At 39.0% G+C, this 8,792-nt stretch overlaps 1 pseudogene; it reads right to left on the bottom strand.

Annotated features, from left to right (window-relative positions):
- Positions 1–365: 365 nt before the first annotated feature.
- Positions 366–8,792, bottom strand: part of LOC101647634 — an 11,301-nt pseudogene continuing 2,874 nt past the window's right edge.

Genomic DNA, 8,792 nt, shown 5'->3' with positions numbered 1-8,792 from the left:
GTAGTATTGATATTTGTGTAGTGTTAAATCTTCCTGTCCGGGAGCATGTGTGTTTTTCCCTTTATGTAGGTCTCCTTTGATTTCTTGTAGTAGTGTTTTGTAGTTTTCTTTGTATATGTCTCGTTTATCTGGTTAGGTTTATTTTTAACTATTTCATCCTTTGGGTGGCTGTTGCAAAGAGTATTGTTTTCATGATTTTCATTAACAGAGTTTTCTTTATTCTCTAAAAAATCCTACTAACATTTTTTTGATCAAACAAATTTGTGAAATTTATTTTGTGCATTATTCAGAAAGAATAATCTTTTGCAGAGGGTAGGTAGGCATGGGCTAATTTTTCACAGGATGTTTTGTAAAGAGGTTTGTGATCAAATATTCATTTCCTGAAGATATTACAGAAATTTATATTTAATATTTTAAAATTTTGAAGACAATAGCTATGTTAGACAGGGTTCTCTAGAGAAATAAAACAAGGACACTTATGATTTTATGTAGATAGATAGGTAGAGATATAGATATATAAACATGAAGAAATAAACAGCTATTTGATTCACAGAGCAGTACAGAGGGATCAGTTCAACTCACTTCTGTGAGACAGTTAATACACTGGCAGTGTTCAACTCACGAGGGCTGTGGGGTGCAAGTCAAGGAAGCAGACAGCTGAGTCTACTGTAGAGCAATACAGACAGTCCCACCACAGACAGCAAACGGCAGGGTGGGTCACCAAGAGTCAGCTAGATGACAGGTTTTGACAGTCCTCAGCTCAAGTGATGTAGACACCAGCAGCATGGTGAAGCAGGTCTCAAAGGAACCTCAAACTATAGTGAGACACTCCACAGGTTGGGTGTCCCACAGGTAGTGTAGCTTGCAAGTTGAGGCAGAGAATTAACTATGGCAGCTGCACACTGGTCTGATCATCAGAAAGCAAGAGACAGAAAGGCAAGGGTCATGGAGCCATTTATCTCTTTGCCCTTTAATTAAACTGTGACCTTATTAATTCTACATGTGTTTATTGGCCAGGTTGGCACAATAAACCTACCTATCACAATAGCTTATAGCTTATACTACACCCACTCTTAGATTTCTCTTCTCCCTCTTAGAGATTACTATCTTCTCCTTTACCCAAGTTTCTATCAATCTGTTAGCCTAATGAATAATCTTTCCCCCTAACCTCCTCCTACTTCCCATTCCAAAGCCCGTTCCTTTTGATATAATTTCAATCAGCATAATGTTCTCCAAGTTTATCCATACCTTGAGGTGCTTTGTGGTTTAAATATTGTTTTTTTAAGTGATGCTTAGTATTCCATTGTGTGTGTTCCAGTGTGCTACTCACACTAAGGAGACTCCTTGTGCTGGTGCAGCTTGCTGTCCAGAAGGTGCTGTTTGTTTTCCAGTCCCCTCATCTGAGCTCCATTCTGGAGGGGAAAGCAATTTATCTGGCCCCACTCTCGTAGACTCTGCGATTCCACTTTTCCAGGCAGGTGCTTGGAGTGTCAGCTTGGGATGGTGATCTGCAAGTCTATTTGCTTTCCTGATTTCTGCTTCTCTCTCTGTCTCTGAGTGATGTTATCACGTATCTGTTTAAGGTTTCCTGCTGGAAGCAAAAAAACTCACAGCACTTCCTCTGCTTAAAGGGCCACTTCTTGAAGTGGAGCAAGGCCTTGTCCACATTGACGATGGCCAGCTTCCCTGACTCCTAGTGGGTGATGAGTTATCACTGGCCTGGTGTTTTCCTCCCAGCAAAAGGGTCCTATATACTGGACTGGGACCTTCCCTCCATGGTCTGATGGATGCTCTTCCTCGATGCTCTCTGAGGAAACATAGACACTCCCAGGCTGCTCTTGACTTCTTTCTGTAAACACTTTAGAGATGCACAGCTCATTATCAGGTGGTTGGGAAGCACTGGGAGTTCCGGCCTCAGCACTGGAAGGGGGAGTCTGATGGCCACATCCACAGAAGACTTGTTATCCTCATCCACAGGGTGGTAAAACATCTTTGAACAAAAAGGTACAGCTTCCTCTCCAAATGGACCATCCTCACACTCTTGCCTTATAAAAACCTTCGAATCATGGAGTCCTTGGTGGTCCAAAAGAAACTGTCATCAGACATCTGGTTAGATGCCCTGGCTTGTAGCATTTCTACCTAGAGGTCTTCAGAGGCAGCTGGGGCAAAGGTGGCCATGGACTCATAGAGATTTTTGTCACAGCCTGGGTTCAGGGAGCATTTCACGAGCAGGTCTGTGGAGAGGTGGCCATGAACTCATACATGTTTTCAGCCCTTTCTCCTTGCGTTGGCTCCTCCTTCATGTGTCTCTTCAGCATGCCTGTGGTTTCCACATACTCCTCCATAAACTTCCTCAAGTCCCTGAAGCCATGCTTCTCAGCGATGATGTTGGGAGTGCCTGTGCTTGCTGGTGACATTGTATACCGGAAGGGCTCCTGAGCAGGGGAGCAACAAGGCAGTGAGGTTCTTCAAGCCATAGTTCCTTTGTCTACATTAAAAAAATCATTTTATTGGGGGCTTGTACAACTCTTATCACAATCCATACATACGTCCATTGTGTCAAGCACATTGGTACATTTGTTGCCCTCAGCATTCTCAAAATATTTTCTTTCTACTTGAGCCCTTGGTATCAGCTTCCCATCCTCCCACCAAACCCTTGATAATTTATAAATTATTATTCTCTTGTCGTGTCTTAAATAGTCTGATGTCTCCTTTCACCCACTTTTCTGTTGTCCGTCCACCAGGGAGGGGTTTATATGTAAATCATTGTGATTGGTTCCCCCTTTCTCTCCCACCTTCTCCTTCCCCTCCTGTCATCACTACTCTCATTATTGGTCCTGAGGGGTTTATCTGTCCTAGATTCCTTGTGTTTCCAGCTCTTATCTGTACCAGTGTACATCCTCTGGTCTAGCCGGATTTGCAAGGTAGTATTGGGATCATGATAGTGGGGAAGCATTAGAGAACTAGAGGAAAGTTGTATGTTTCATCAGTTCTATACTGCACCCTGACTGGCTCGTCTCTTCCTTGCAACCCTTCTATAAGCAGATGTCCAGTTGCCTACAAATGGGCTTTGGGTCTCCAATCCACACTCCCCCTCATTCACAATGATATGATTTTTTTTCTTTGATGCCTGATACTTGATCCTGTTGATACTTTGTGATCACAAAGGTTGGTGTGCTTCTTCCATGTGGGCTTTGTTGCTTCTCAGCTAGATGGATGCCTGTTTATCTTCAAGCCTATGTTAGTCTGGGTAAACTGGGGAAACAAATCCACAGAAACTCATATGTATAGGAGAGAGTTTTATGTAAAGGGTAAGTGTACATTAAGAAAGCACCCCAACCCAGTGCTGTCCAAGCCCATAAGTCCAATATTAGCCCATATGTCTGACACCAATCTACAAAGTCCTCCTCAATCTTACAAAACACACACAATGATGTTGACTGCAGGAGGAAAGCCAAATCAGTGAGCGTGTAAGCATCTCAGCGCGTCTCCATATGGTTGCTCCAGTACCCAGGGCTGCATCAGGATAGGTCCATGAAGCTTCTCCATGATGTCTTGCAGGAAGTGAGCTTTGCCAGCTGCAGCAGGAAACTGGCTAAGGCATCTGCTCCCTGGTACGACCATGAGAAAACAAGATATCTGAGAACTAGAAAGGTGAGGCTCAGTGAGCGATTTATCTTTCTGCCCTTTAATTAACCCCACATCTGTTTATTGGCCAGGTTGGCACAATAAACCGTAACTATCTCAAAGCCTTTAAGACTGTAGACACTATATCTTTTGATTGCTGGATACCATCAGCTTTCTTCACCACGTTTGCATATGCACCTGCTTTGTCTTCAGTGATCCTGTCAGGAAGGTGAGCATCATGGAATGCCAGTTTAATAGAACAAAGTGTTCTTGCATTAAGGGAGTACTTGAGTAGAGGCCCAATGTCCATCTGCTACCTTAATACTAAACCTATAAATATATATACACAGATCTATTTCCCCATCATCATATATAAATATATTTACATATGTATATGCCTGTATTTAGACTTCCATAAATGCCCTTTGCCTCCTACTTCTTTCCTCTATTTCCTTTTACTTTCCTCTTGTCCCACTATCATGTTCAGCCTTCATTTTGGTTTCATTAATTCCTCTCGGTTACATTGCCCTTGATCAAGCCCTACCAGGCTTAGTAAACCCTCCTCACCATTGATTTTGGATCACTTGTTGCTCCTTTGTCCCTGGGTTTGTTAACATCCACTTCTTTCCCCCTCATCCCCATTGTCTACTTTTTAATTGGATTATTCATGTTTTTCTTATTGAAGTATTGCACTTTTCTATAGATTAGTCCCATGTCTGTTGTGTCATTGTTAAAAAAATTTCTTATTTTGTTGGTTCTCTATTTACTCTTTTGATACACAGAAGCATCGTATTTTTTAGTAGGTTCCAGTCATCTATTTTATCTTTTACTATGGGTGTTTAATTTGTTATATTTAATAATTATGTTTATTCCTTGCAAAAAGCCTTTAACTTTGTCCCTATTTTCTCATTGATGATCTATATTGCTTTGAGGTTTACATTTGAATATTGGATCTATCTTGAGTTCATTTTTGTCATGGGATGAGCCATAGGTACTTTTACATTTTTCTGTAGATTGAGAACCAATTTTTTGAGCACCATTTGTTGAAGAGACTATCTTTTTCTCATTTAATATTCATTAGCCCTTTGCTAAAGATCAATTGTCTGTAGGTGGATGAGTTTATTTCTGGGCTCTTCATTCTGCTTCATTGTTCTATGTACCTATCTGTGTTCCTGTATCCAGCTGTTATAAACACTATGGCTATGAAATAGGTTTTGAGGTTGGGAAATGAGAGGCCTCCCATTTTGTTCTTCTTCTCAAGAAGTTCTTTGTTTCTCCTGAGTTTCTGCCCTGTCTATTTAAAGTTAGTAATTCATTTTCCCACTTATTTAAAGAATGAAGTTCCACTTATTTAAAGAATTAAGTCGGATCTAATTGCATTGTATTTATAGATTGCTTTAGGTAATATTGACATTTTCACAATGTTAACACTTTCTACCCATGAACATGGAATATATATTCTACTTATGTAGTCTCTATTGGTTTCATATAGTGTTCTGTAATTTTCTTTGTGCAAAACTCTTGTAATTCTGATTAGGTTTATTTCTAAGTATTTCATTCGTTTTGGTGTGCCAAATATAAATAGTATTGTTTTCTTTATTTCCTTTTGAGAGTTCTCCTTGTTATTATACAGGAACCTGATAGAATTTTGTGTGTTACTATTATATCCTGCCACATGGCGAAATCATTTGATTGTTTCCAACACTTTCTTTGTCAAGTCCTTGGGGTTTTCTATGTATAAAATCAGATCATCTACAAATAGTGAGTTTCTTTGCTAATTTTGTTTCTTTTGATTTCTTTTAGTTGTCTGATAGCTCTGGGTAAGACTTCCAGAATAGTATTGAGTAAGAGTGATTATGGGAGCATTGTTTACCTGGTTCTAATTGACCAGGGCAATGTTTCCTCTTTCTCCACACTGAGCGAGATATTGGCTGTTGGTTTTGCACACATGGATTTGTGTGTGTGTGTGTGTGTGTATGTATGTTGAGAAACTTCCATTCTATTTCTATTTTGTTGAATGTTTTATCAAGAATAAGTGTTGGATAGTGTCACATGACTTCTCTGCATGGATTGGTGTGATCACATTTTCTTATCTTTAAAAAAAATTCATATGGCACAGTATGAAGGGGTACCCCCCCAAAATGGAAAAAAAAGTTCTGCTGGGTGGAGCTTTTGTAGTATTCATTTTTTCTGCTAGGTGAGCATCAAGCAGCTCATTCTAGCTAGTTTCACCCTGTGGCATCACCTGGGACGGTTCTCTTTGGTCACATTGAATTTTTTCGTAAAACGAGCCTTGCTCAAACCTGTTTTTTTTGTGATGGCTAATTTAAGAAAACAGCGTTTGGCTCTGAAATTTTGTTTCCTGCTTGGGAAAAATGATGCAGAAACTGTTGTGACATTGAACACAGCTGACAAAGACAGCATTGTGGGAAAAACTCAAGTGTATGAATGGTTTCCTTGTTTCAGTAAAGGTGAAATGTTGATTGATGATAAACCTCCTTCTGGATGTATATTAACTTCCCGAATGGATGAAAATGTCAACAAAATTCATTCACTTGTGCTACAGACCATTGAAGAGATGGGCAAGTTTTCTGGACTATCTTGGGGCTCAGTTCTGAAAATGTTAACAGAAGATTTGGGAGTGAGAAGTGTCACTGTGAAATTTGTGCCTCGGGTTCTGACTGACCGGGAGCAGAGCATAAAGTAGAAGCCTGCCAGGTTTTGAGAGAAGAGCTCGGAAGGACCTAGACTTTTTTTTCTTTTACCAAAGTCATTACATAAGAATAGACAAGGTGCTATTTTTAAGACCCCGAAGGCAAACATCAGTCAATCCAGTGGAAGACACCATCGTCACCTCACCCAAATAAAGCTCTTCATATGATATCAAAGATCAAGATGATACTTTTTTTTTTTTTAATGTTAGGGGGATAGTGCATTTTGAGTTCATTCCACTAGGTCAGGCTGTTAATCAAGTTTTCTATTTAGAGGTTCTGAAAAGATTGTGTAACAGTGTGTGATGAAAAGACTTGATTTGTGGCAGATGGAGGAATGATTTTGCCACCACAATGCACTTGCTCATGCAGCCATCTCAGTTAGCCAGTTTTTGGCAAAAAACAGCATTCCTCTCTTGCTCCACACACCTAACTCACCTGATCTTGCTCTATGCAACATCATGTTGTTTGTGCAAATGAAGACGGACATAAAAGGACAGTGATTTGATTACTCAGAAGAGGTGAAGACAAAAATGAGGGAGGTGCTGCCAGCCATCCAAACAGACGAGTTTGAAAAGTGTTTGCAAAATGGAATCATAGATTTGACAAATGTATTAAGTGTAATGGAGATTAAGATTACTTTGAAAGTGAGAAGGTTGTTTTGCAAAAATATTTAAGTACATAGTTTTAAAAAAATTTGAGGGTACCCCTCATACATTGATTCTTTTTCTAACATCAAAATAGGTGATATAGATCCTACTTGGTTTTGATGCATTCTATTGTTTTGATATGTTGGTGGATTCTATTGCTATGAATATATACATATATGTATATATAAATCCATGAGGAATATGAATTCTATAATTTTTTCCTGGTTTTGCTATTAGTGATAGGCTCACTTAAGAAAATTAATTTTAGAGTATCCCATCCTTTGATACTCTGAAGGAATTTGAGTATAATTTGTATTAACTCTTCACTGAAGGTTTGGTAGAATTCACTGATGAATTTGTCTTGTTTGAATCACTGTCTTGTTACTTCATTTGAATTGAAGTGCATGTTGCCTCCAACACATTGTGGTGATGTTATATTTGTACTTTATTCATGATTGTATGTTAGTGTGTTCTTAGGTACTAACACCTGTCCCTCCATGGGTATTCTAGAGAATTGGACTGTGGGTGTAGTCTAGCTGGAGTTGGCTGTTGCCTATGTTTCTTAGGTAACACAGTTGTGTGTAATGAGACAGGACAATGGAGCAAAGGTGGAGACCTGAACAGAGGATTTGTGGAGTCCATAACAACATCTTGAGACGACATTTCCCAGAGCCACGTGCTACCCTCAGGTGAAGTTTCCACATGGGTGGGCATTCCCTAGAATCTTCTGCATGCAGGAATTCTTAAGGATGCCTACAGGAAGCCAGAAACACCAAGGCTAGTCATATTGGCTGGTAAGGTTTCTTTCTGCTAGGCGTCTGTCTGGCAGGCCCAAAGTGGGTTATCAGATCGCTGTTCTTATTGACATAAAATGCCAGTGTTTCAAACTCATGAACTACTTCATAGGAACAAGATGAGGCTCTTTCCACCCGTAAGGTTTACAAAACCTTGGAAAATCCCATAACAGTTTGCTGAGTCAGAATAAATTCAATAGCAGTAAATTTGGGGTTTGGTCTTAACCTAATGCAGCTTGCAAAAAATGAAAGTGGCCAAACCTTGTCAAGCCAGGTGAAAAATGACTCATTCTGTCTGTCTCCTTTGCCACTACTTTTGCTAACCTTCTTAGACAGTATTAAGTAATATTTATTCAATATACTTCTCTAACCTTTCCTATTTATCTATTTCATTTGGTATCCTGTCTCCTTATTGTAAAGTGCTCAGGTAGAATGTGCACCTATTCTATACCATTCCCAGTATGTATTATATATTATATATTAAGTAGCTTAGACAATATTTTTGGGGAAATTTTGGTATGAAGATCTGGAATGCATAGAAGTAATGATTTTCCCCAAGTTCATTGAGGTATTTTTCACAAAAATAGAGTCACTAGTAAGATTTTGCATGTTATTGAGATATTCATTTTGTATGGATGATGAAAAGGAAGTGATAAAATACTTATTGGATTAAAATGCAATTAGAATAGACTGGTTTAAAACTGGTTGAGACTGTTGATTACCTTCTAGTACAGTGTAATTAACACAATACACAGCACTGGGCTAATCACCAGATGCTTAAATTATTCTTCTATCTAATGTGTATGATAGTGAGGAGTACAATATCTATTATCTTTTGCCAAGATATTTGATCCTGCCCCAAAAAACATTAGAAGAAAAAATATATTTCCCCCCAGTGATTAGAATTTTTTATTAAATCAATTTATTGGGGCTCATAAAATTCATAACAATACATAGATCAATTGTGTAAAGCACATCTATACATTTGTTGCCCTCATCATTCCCAAAAT

The sequence above is a fragment of the Echinops telfairi genome, unplaced genomic scaffold, assembly GCF_000313985.2.
Source record: "Echinops telfairi isolate 266 unplaced genomic scaffold, ASM31398v2 ScPeMD7_7469;HRSCAF=8507_1, whole genome shotgun sequence".
NCBI classification, from domain to species: domain Eukaryota; kingdom Metazoa; phylum Chordata; class Mammalia; order Afrosoricida; family Tenrecidae; genus Echinops; species Echinops telfairi.
This window is presented reverse-complemented; position numbering and strand designations above follow the sequence as displayed.